Below are 10,000 nucleotides of genomic sequence, written 5' to 3'. Positions count from 1 at the left end.
AAGCGTGCCGTCGCAAGGGTGCGACATGAACGGTGGGGCGGGTGCCGGGCGGCGGGGGGTGCGTGTGCAGCAACAAGGGTGGTGAACACGATCGTTGGTGGTCAAGCTGTCAAGACCCTCGGGCCACACCGGCTCGGAGTCGCCGGTCGTCGGCGCAGCGTGTGTCCGACGGGGGGTACACGGCTTCCCTCCCGACAGGGAATCAGGCACCGGGTTCAGCTACAAAATACGGTGCGACCGGCTCGCGCCGTCCAGGCGGAAGAGGCACGCCACACGCACGGGAGCAGTGTGCGACCCTTTTAGTTCTTCCTTTCGTTGCCAGAGAACGTGTGTTCGGCCACAGGAACGGGGACACAGTGCTAGGAAAAGCCGACACTGAGGACTCGGAGCCTGCCCGTTCCAGGGCTCGAGATATTGCCACTGCGATCTGCTCGACAGAGAGAGAGCAAACGCACGCCTCGGCCTCACAAGGGCTGCGAGAATTCTCGGTCGATGTCCGTCTGTGACTCGGGGCGGCGGGGGAACCCACACAGCACGGGGAGGGTCAACCGCTCAGCCTGAACACCAGCCCACAATAGCGCTGGCCCGCCGAGGGCCCTCCCACGTCGGACACGACTCGCCTGATCGTTCGAGAGGTAGGTGCCGAGAGGTACGCCGCCGTGTGCGGAAGGAAGCAACAACGACTGGCCGCCACGGGCGTGACCTCTCGCGCCCGAGAATCTGCTCTCGGCCAAGGCTTTCGGCGCTCGCACGACACTTGCAACCAGCCGGCGTGCGGCGCCTGACTTCAATCAGGTTTCTGGGAACGCCCCGACATGTGCCTCTGTGCAACCCGTTAACCGTGACACATGCGACTGCAACCCAAGGGAACCAGGCACGGGAACGCCGCCGCCCCGCGTCGCCTGAAAACAGACTTGGGCACCCTGGCCTCCAGGTGTGCCCGAAAACAAGACAAGAGGTGCCCAGTCACAAAGGCTAAACCTCGACAGACATTTTATAATGTGTCTTCTACCATATATGTCTGTCTCTTCTTGAATTATTGTACAAGGATATATATATATATAATTGTGTCTTTGTTTTCTCGCCATTAAAAACTTTGTAAGTGTTTCTCTCTCGCCACAGAAAAAACACTTTGTCTGTTTTTTTTACAAGTATGTTTCTCACACAAGAGTTCACAGAAACACATTGTTTGTATCAGAGTTACCGCCGGCTCGGACTCTGACCGATTTTTAGGCCGGCAAATGAGTTCGAAAAGTCCGTCAAAATTGTTGCTAAAACCCCTTGAGGACTTCCGAGTGCTCATTGGTAAGGCCTTCGATTTGAAATCGGGACCGTACCTCAAAGTAGCACTTTCCTGGGTACTTTCAAAGTGCTACCGCTGCCAGAAAATGTTCTAAAAATCGTGTTCCCGAAAATCTCCGGGCACCCCGCCAACCCCTCGTGACGCCAAATGCAAATGGCAAATCGGCGGGAGGTCGCCCGGTAGTCCATCCGAGGAAGGCGCTCCAAATCCCCGCAAATCGACTTTTTCAAAACCTCATCGGCACTACCGAGGGCAAGTGGTTAACCAGCTGTCCGAGACACTCGACCACAAATGCAAGTGGCAGCTCGGCGGGACCAATCCACTCCACCTTAGCGGGAACACCCCCACTGTGTCCCCGGTACCACGGCTGGACACGACCTCATACACTTCCGAGGGCAAGTGATTAACTAACGGTAGGGTGCACTTTTCATATATGCACGTGCCCCATCGGCGGGACCAATCCACTCCTCCGTTCCGCTCTCCTGCAACCTTGGCCCCGGTAAAGCGGCGGCACAGGACCTCATAGACCTCCTGGAAGTCGCCAGAGGCTAAGTCCGACTGGTTTATGACTTGCCACTGCCTGGACCTGCCCCCACAGGCTAAGTCCGACTGGTTTATGACTTGCCACTGTCTCCACCTCCCTCCACAGGCTAAGTCCGACTGGTTTATGACTTGCCACTGTCTCCACCAGCCTCCACAGGCTAAGTCCGACTGGTTTATGATTTGCCACTGTCTCCACTGGTTCATGACTTGCCACTGCCTGGACCTGCCCCCACAGGCTAAGTCCGACTGGTTTATGACTTGCCACTGTCTCCACCTTCCCTCCACAGGCTAAGTGCGACTGGTTTATGACTTGCCACTGTCTCCACCAGCCTCCACAGGCTAAGTCCGACTGGTTTATGATTTGCCACTGTCTCCACTGGTTCATGACTTGCCACTGCCTGGACCTGCCTCCACAGGCTAAGTCCGACTGGTTTATGACTTGCCACTGTCTCCACCAGCCTCCACAGGACAAGTCCGACTGGTTTATGATTTGCCACTGTCTCCACTGGTTCATGACTTGCCACTGCCTGGAACTGCCTCCACAGGCTAAGTCCGACTGGTTTATGACTTGCCACTGTCTCCACCAGCCTCCACAGGCTAAGTCCGACTGGTTTATGATTTGCCACTGTCTCCACTGGTTCATGACTTGCCACTGCCTGGCCCTGCCTCCACAGGCTGAGTCCGACTGGTTTATGATTTGCCACTGGTTCATGACTTGCCACTGCCTGGACCTGCCTCCACAGGCTGAGTCCGACTGGTTTATGATTTCCCACTGGTTCATGACTTGCCACTGCCTGGACCTGCCTCCACAGGCTGAGTCCGACTGGTTTATGATTTGCCACTGGTTCATGACTTGCCACTGCCTGGCCCTGCCTCCACAGGCTGAGTCCGACTGGTTTATGATTTGCCACTGGTTCATGACTTGCCACTGCCTGGACCTGCCTCCACAGGCTGAGTCCGACTGGTTTATGATTTGCCACTGGTTCATGACTTGCCACTGCCTGGACCTGCCTCCACAGGCTTAAGTCCGACTGGTTTATGACTTGCCACTGTCTCCACTGGTTCATGACTTGCCACTGCCTGGCCCTGCCTCCACAGGCTGAGTCCGACTGGTTTATGATTTCCCACTGGTTCATGACTTGCCACTGCCTGGACCTGCCTCCACAGGCTGAGTCCGACTGGTTTATGATTTCCCACTGGTTCATGACTTGCCACTGCCTGGACCTGCCTCCACAGGCTGAGTCCGACTGGTTTATGATTTGCCACTGGTTCATGACTTGCCACTGCCTGGCCCTGCCTCCACAGGCTGAGTCCGACTGGTTTATGATTTGCCACTGGTTCATGACTTGCCACTGCCTGGACCTGCCTCCACAGGCTGAGTCCGACTGGTTTATGATTTGCCACTGGTTCATGACTTGCCACTGCCTGGCCCTGCCTCCACAGGCTGAGTCCGACTGGTTTATGATTTGCCACTGGTTCATGACTTGCCACTGTCTCCACCAGCCTCCACAGGCTAAGTCCGACTGGTTTATGATTTGCCACTGTCTCCACCAGCCTCCACTGGTTCATGACTTGCCACCGACTCGGCCAGCCTCCCCAGGCGAAGCGCGGGCGTTTGGTGACAATTCCAAGGCAGACCAAGGCAAACACGGCCCCTTGCGCGGCGGGGAGCCGTGCCCGGCCTCGGCGGGGCGTCGGGCCGCCGTTTGGAGCGCCGGCCGAAAACCCGAAAAAAGGGCGAAAATCGGAAAGAATTCGCGCCCGATCGGGCCGAGCGGCCGGCGGGGCGGCAGCCCGGGTCGGTCTCCGCAGACCTGGAGGCTCGAGGGGACCTTTCCGACCAAAGTCCATTTCTCGATTTTCCACCTCCTACCAATCTGCAGGTACCCCGCCAACCCCTCGGGACGCCAAACGCAAATGGCAAATCGGCGGGAGGGCGCCCGGTAGTCCATCCGAGGAAGGCGCTCCAAGTCCCCGCAGATCGGCTTTTTCAAAACCTCATCGGCACTACCGAGGGCAAGTGGTTAACCAGCTGTCCGAGACACTCGACCACAAATGCAAGTGGCAGCTCGGCGGGACCAATCCGCTCCCTTTAGCGGGAACACCCCCACTGTGTCCCCGGTACCACGGCTGGACACGACCTCATACACTTCCGAGGGCAAGTGATTAACTAACGGTAGGGTGCACTTTTCATATATGCACGTGCCCCATCGGCGGGACCAATCCACTCCTCCGTTCCGCTCTCCTGCAACCTTGGCCCCGGTAAAGCGGCGGCACAGGACCTCATAGACCTCCTGGAAGTCGCCAGAGGCTAAGTCCGACTGGTTTATGACTTGCCACTGCCTGGCCCTGCCTCCACAGGCTAAGTCCGACTGGTTTATGATTTGCCACTGGTTCATGACTTGCCACTGCCTGGCCCTGCCTCCACAGGCTGAGTCCGACTGGTTTATGACTTGCCACTGCCTGGACCTGCCTCCACAGGCTAAGTCCGACTGGTTTATGACTTGCCGCTGCCTGGACCAGCCTCCACAGGCTAAGTCCGACTGGTTTATGACTTGCCACAGTCTCCGCCAGACTCCACTGGTTCATGACTTGCCACCGCCTCGACCAGCCTCCCCAGGCTAAGTCCGAGCGTTGCGGTGGCCATGCCAGTGCCGACGAGGTCTGATCCGGTCCCTCGCGCTCCGGGGAGCCGTGCCCGGCCTCGGCGGGGCGTCGGGCCGCCGTTTGGAGCGCCGGCCGAAAACCCGAAAAAAGGGCGAAAATCGGAAGAAATTCGCGCCCGATCGGGCCGAGCGGCCGGCGGGGCGGCAGCCCGGGTCGGTCTCCGCAGACCTGGAGGCTCGAGGGGACCTTTCCGACCAAAGTCCATTTCTCGATTTTCCACCTCCTACCAATCTGCAGGTACCCCGCCAACCCCTCGTGACGCCAAACGCAAGTGGCAGACCAGCGGGACGGACCACCGGTAGTCATGCCGGGAATGAGGTCTCGGCGTCGGCATAAGGTGGGTGGATCGGACCCCATCCGGCCTACGGTTCTTTTTCAAAACGGCGCCCCCGGCCCCCGCCGGCGGCGGCCTTGGCGGCCGGGTGGGCGCCCCTCCTCGAATCGCCACCCTGCCCCGGGGTGAGCCGCTTCGCCGCCGCCCGGCGCCGTCAACAACCTTGTCCTGGTTTATGACTTGTCACCGCCGCTGGTTTATGACTTGTCACCGCCGCTGGTTTATGACTTGTCACCGCCGCTGGTTTATGACTTGTCAGCACCGGCGGACGGCCTCTCGCCGCCCTTTGGACGCCCCGGCGGCGGACCGTGACCCCCCACGGCTGGCCCGCGCGGGGCCCGCCACCCGCCCAAGGGGCGCCCCCTGCCGTTCGCCCACCTAACGCACGGCTGGAACAGCACCAAGCCCCGCAGCCGGCCAACGGCGGCACACACTGACCGCAGCCCACCGGAGGCACGTCGGGCCGTGGCCGTACCCCGCCCGACAGCGCCCCCTGCGGGCCACGGACCAGGCGGACGTTGGGACGAGACGATCCCCGGCCGAGGCGCTCTCTGAGCCCGCCAGGGACCGGTGCACCGCCGGCGGACGCTGCACCCGGTACACGAGCGCCCTCTGCCCGCCGGGGACCGGTGCACCGCCGGGGGAGTCTGCACCGGGCCCAGGAGCTCCCTCTGCCCGCCAGGAACCGGGGGGACCGCCGGCGGAGGCTGCACCGGGCCCAGCAGGTCACTCTGCCCGCCAGGGACCGGGGGGACCGCCGGCGGAGGCTGAGCCCGGCCCAGGAGCTCCCTCTGCCCGCCAGGAACCGGGGGGACCGCCGGCGGAGGCTGAACCCGGCCCAGGAGGTCACTCTGCCCGCCAGGGACCGGGGGGACCGCCGGCGGAGGCTGCACCGGGCCCACGAGCTCCCTCTGCCCGCCAGGGACCGGGGGGACCGCCGCCGGAGGCTGCACCCGGCCCAGGAGCTCCCTCTGCCCGCCAGGGACCGGGGGGACCGCCGGCGGAGGCTGCACCCGGCCCAGGAGGTCCCTCTGCCCGCCAGGGACCGGGCGGACCGCCGGCGGAGGCTGCACCGGGCCCAGGAGCTCCCTCTGCCCGCCAGGGGCCGGGGGGACCGCCGCCGGAGGCTGCACCGGGCCCAGGAGCTCCCTCTGCCCGCCAGGGGCCGGGGGGACCGCCGCCGGAGGCTGCACCCGGCCCAGGAGCTCCCTCTGCCCGCCCAGGGACCGGGGGGACCGCCGGCGGAGGCTGCACCGGGCCCAGGAGCTCCCTCTGCCCGCCAGTGACCGGGGGGGACCGCCGCCGGAGGCTGCACCCGGCCCAGTAGCTCCCTCTGCCCGCCAGGGACCGGGGGGTCCTCCGGCGGAGGCTGCACCCGGCCCAGGAGGTCCCTCTGCCCGCCAGGGACCGGGGGGGACCGCCGGCGGAGGCGGCACCGGGCCCAGGAGCTCCCTCTGCCCGCCAGGGACCGGGGGGACCGCCGCCGGAGGCTGCACCCGGCCCAGGAGCTCCCTCTGCCCGCCAGGGACCGGGGGGTCCGCCGGCGGAGGCTGCACCCGGCCCAGGAGGTCCCTCTGCCCGCCAGGGACAGGGTGTAACGCCGGCGGAGGCTGCCTCCGGCCCAGGAGGTCCGTCTGCCCGCCAGGGACCGGGGGGACCGCCGAGGAGTCTCTGCCCGTCCCAGATACTCCCTATCCCTACCCCTAACCGTATCCCTAACCCTATCGCCTAACCCTAACCCTATCCCTAACCCTAACCCTAACCCTATCCCTAACTCTAACCCCATCGCCTAACCCTAACCCTATCCCTAACCCTATCCCTAACCCTAACCCTATCCCTAACCCTAACCCTATCCCTAACCCTAACCCTATCCCTAACGCTAACCCTAACCCTATCCCTAACCCTAACCCTAACCCTAACCCTATCCCTAACCCTAACCCTAACCCTATCCCTAACCCTATCGCCTAACCCTAACCCTATCCCTAACCCTATCGCCTAACCCTAACCCTAACCCTAACCCTATCCCTAACCCTAACCCTATCCCCTAACCCTAAACCTATCCCTAACCCTAACCCTAACCCTAGCTCTAACCCCATCGCCTAACCCTAACCCTATCCCTAACCCTAACCCTATCCCTAACCCTAACCCTAACCCTAACCCTAACCCTATCGCCTAACCCTATCCCTAACCCTAACCCTATCCCTAACCCTAACCCTAACCCTATCCCTAACCCTAACCCTATCCCTAACCCTAACCCTATCGCCTAACCCTAACCCTATCCCTAACCCTAACCCTATCGCCTAACCCTAACCCTATCCCTAACCCTAACCCTATCGCCTAACCCTAACCCTATCCCTAACCCTAACCCTATCCCTAACCCTAACCCTAACCCTATCCCTAACCCTAACCCTAACCCTATCCCTAACCCTAACCCTAACCCTATCCCTAACCCTATCGCCTAACCCTATCCCTAACCCTAACCCTATCCCTAACCCTATCGCCTAACCCTAAACCGAACCCCAACCGCAACCCCCAACACCAAAAGGCACCGGGCCGTAAGCCTGCACCCGCACCGGCAGTGCCCTAGCCCCCTCGGGGAAGAAGGGACTCCGTCTCCACACCGCACCCGCCCCAGCTGCGCTCTCTCCCCGCCACCGCCGAAGGCACACGATTTGAACCGCTCCTCCCGTCCGGGGAAGCACACTCGGCAGCACGCCAACCTCCTTCCCAACGGGACCAGGACCGAAGGGCACACAGACCCTCCACCACCCCACCAACGTGACCCCAAGCCCGGGCACCCCCTTCAAATTCGCCCGCTGGGACGTGTATTAAGCCCGGCAACAGTTATTCAAGCAAAACCGCAGCCGCAAGTTGAAGTGACAACTCATTAACCAAAACAATATTGGGCAAGTCATAAACCACTTTCCACTCTGGACAAGTCATAAACCAGTTTCCTCTCTGGACAAGTCATAAACCAGTTGGACAAGTCATAAACCACTTTCCTCTTTGGACAAGTCATAAACCAGTTTCCTCTCTGGACAAGTCATAAACCACTTTCCACTCTGGACAAGTCATAAACCAGTTTCCTCTCTGGACAAGTCATAAACCAGTTGGACAAGTCATAAACCACTTTCCTCTTTGGACAAGTCATAAACCAGTTTCCTCTCTGGACAAGTCATAAACCAGTTGGACAAGTCATAAACCAGTTTCCACTCTGGACAAGTCATAAACCAGTTGGACAAGTCATAAACCACTTTCCTCTTTGGACAAGTCATAAACCAGTTTCCTCTCCGGACAAGTCATAAACCAGTTGGACAAGTCATAAACCACTTTCCACTCTGGACAAGTCATAAACCAGTTTCCTCTCTGGCCAAGTCATAAACCAGTTGGACAAGTCATAAACCACTCTCCTCTCTGGACAAGTCATAAACCACTTTCTTCTCTGGACAAGTCATAAACCACTTTCCTCTTTGGACAAGTCATAAACCAGTTTCCTCTCTGGACAAGTCATAAACCAGTTGGACAAGTCATAAACCACTTTCCACTCTGGACAAGTCATAAACCAGTTGGACAAGTCATAAACCACTTTCCTCTTTGGACAAGTCATAAACCAGTTTCCTCTCTGGACAAGTCATAAACCAGTTGGACAAGTCATAAACCACTTTCCACTCTGGACAAGTCATAAACCAGTTTCCTCTCTGGACAAGTCATAAACCAGTTGGACAAGTCATAAACCACTCTCCTCTCTGGACAAGTCATAAACCACTTTCTTCTCTGGACAAGTCATAAACCACTTTCCTCTTTGGACAAGTCATAAACCAGTTTCCTCTCTGGACAAGTCATAAACCAGTTGGACAAGTCATAAACCACTTTCCTCTTTGGACAAGTCATAAACCAGTTTCCTCTCTGGACAAGTCATAAACCAGTTGGACAAGTCATAAACCACTTTCCACTCTGGACAAGTCATAAACCAGTTTCCTCTCTGGACAAGTCATAAACCAGTTGGACAAGTCATAAACCACTTTCCTCTTTGGACAAGTCATAAACCAGTTTCCTCTCTGGACAAGTCATAAACCAGTTGGACAAGTCATAAACCAGTTTCCACTCTGGACAAGTCATAAACCAGTTGGACAAGTCATAAACCACTTTCCTCTTTGGACAAGTCATAAACCAGTTTCCTCTCCGGACAAGTCATAAACCAGTTGGACAAGTCATAAACCACTTTCCACTCTGGACAAGTCATAAACCAGTTTCCTCTCTGGCCAAGTCATAAACCAGTTGGACAAGTCATAAACCACTCTCCTCTCTGGACAAGTCATAAACCACTTTCTTCTCTGGACAAGTCATAAACCACTTTCCTCTTTGGACAAGTCATAAACCAGTTTCCTCTCTGGACAAGTCATAAACCAGTTGGACAAGTCATAAACCACTTTCCTCTTTGGACAAGTCATAAACCAGTTTCCTCTCTGGACAAGTCATAAACCAGTTGGACAAGTCATAAACCACTTTCCACTCTGGACAAGTCATAAACCAGTTTCCTCTCTGGACAAGTCATAAACCAGTTGGACAAGTCATAAACCACTCTCCTCTCTGGACAAGTCATAAACCACTTTTCTTCTCTGGACAAGTCATAAACCACTTTCCTCTCTGGACAAGTCATGAACCAATTTCCTCTCTGGACAAGTCATAAACCACTTTCTTCTCAGGACAAGTCATAAACCACTTTCCTCTTTGGACAAGTCATAAACCAGTTGGACAAGTCATAAACCACTCTCCTCTCTGGACAAGTCATAAACCACTTTCCTCTCTGGACAAGTCATGAACCACTCTCCTCTCTGGACAAGTCATAAACCACTTTCTTCTCTGGACAAGTCATAAACCACTTTCCACTCTGGGCAAGTCATAAACCACTTTCCTCTTTGACAAGTCATAAACCACTTTCCACTCTGGACAAGTCATAAACCAATTGGACTTAGAATTATTTTCGAGGGCAAGTCATAAACTACTTTCCTCTCGGTGGCAAGTCATAAACCAATTGGACTTAGAATTATTTTCGAGGGCAAGTCATAAACTACTTTCCTCTCGGTGGCAAGTCATAAACCAATTGGACTTCGAATTATTTTGGGCGTTAAACCATTAATTACTGGGACTTA

This window comes from Scyliorhinus torazame, unplaced genomic scaffold, assembly GCF_047496885.1.
Source record: "Scyliorhinus torazame isolate Kashiwa2021f unplaced genomic scaffold, sScyTor2.1 scaffold_1484, whole genome shotgun sequence".
Classification (NCBI taxonomy): Eukaryota; Metazoa; Chordata; class Chondrichthyes; order Carcharhiniformes; family Scyliorhinidae; genus Scyliorhinus; species Scyliorhinus torazame.
The sequence above is the reverse complement of the archived record's forward strand: the minus strand, read 5'-3'. Positions refer to the sequence as shown.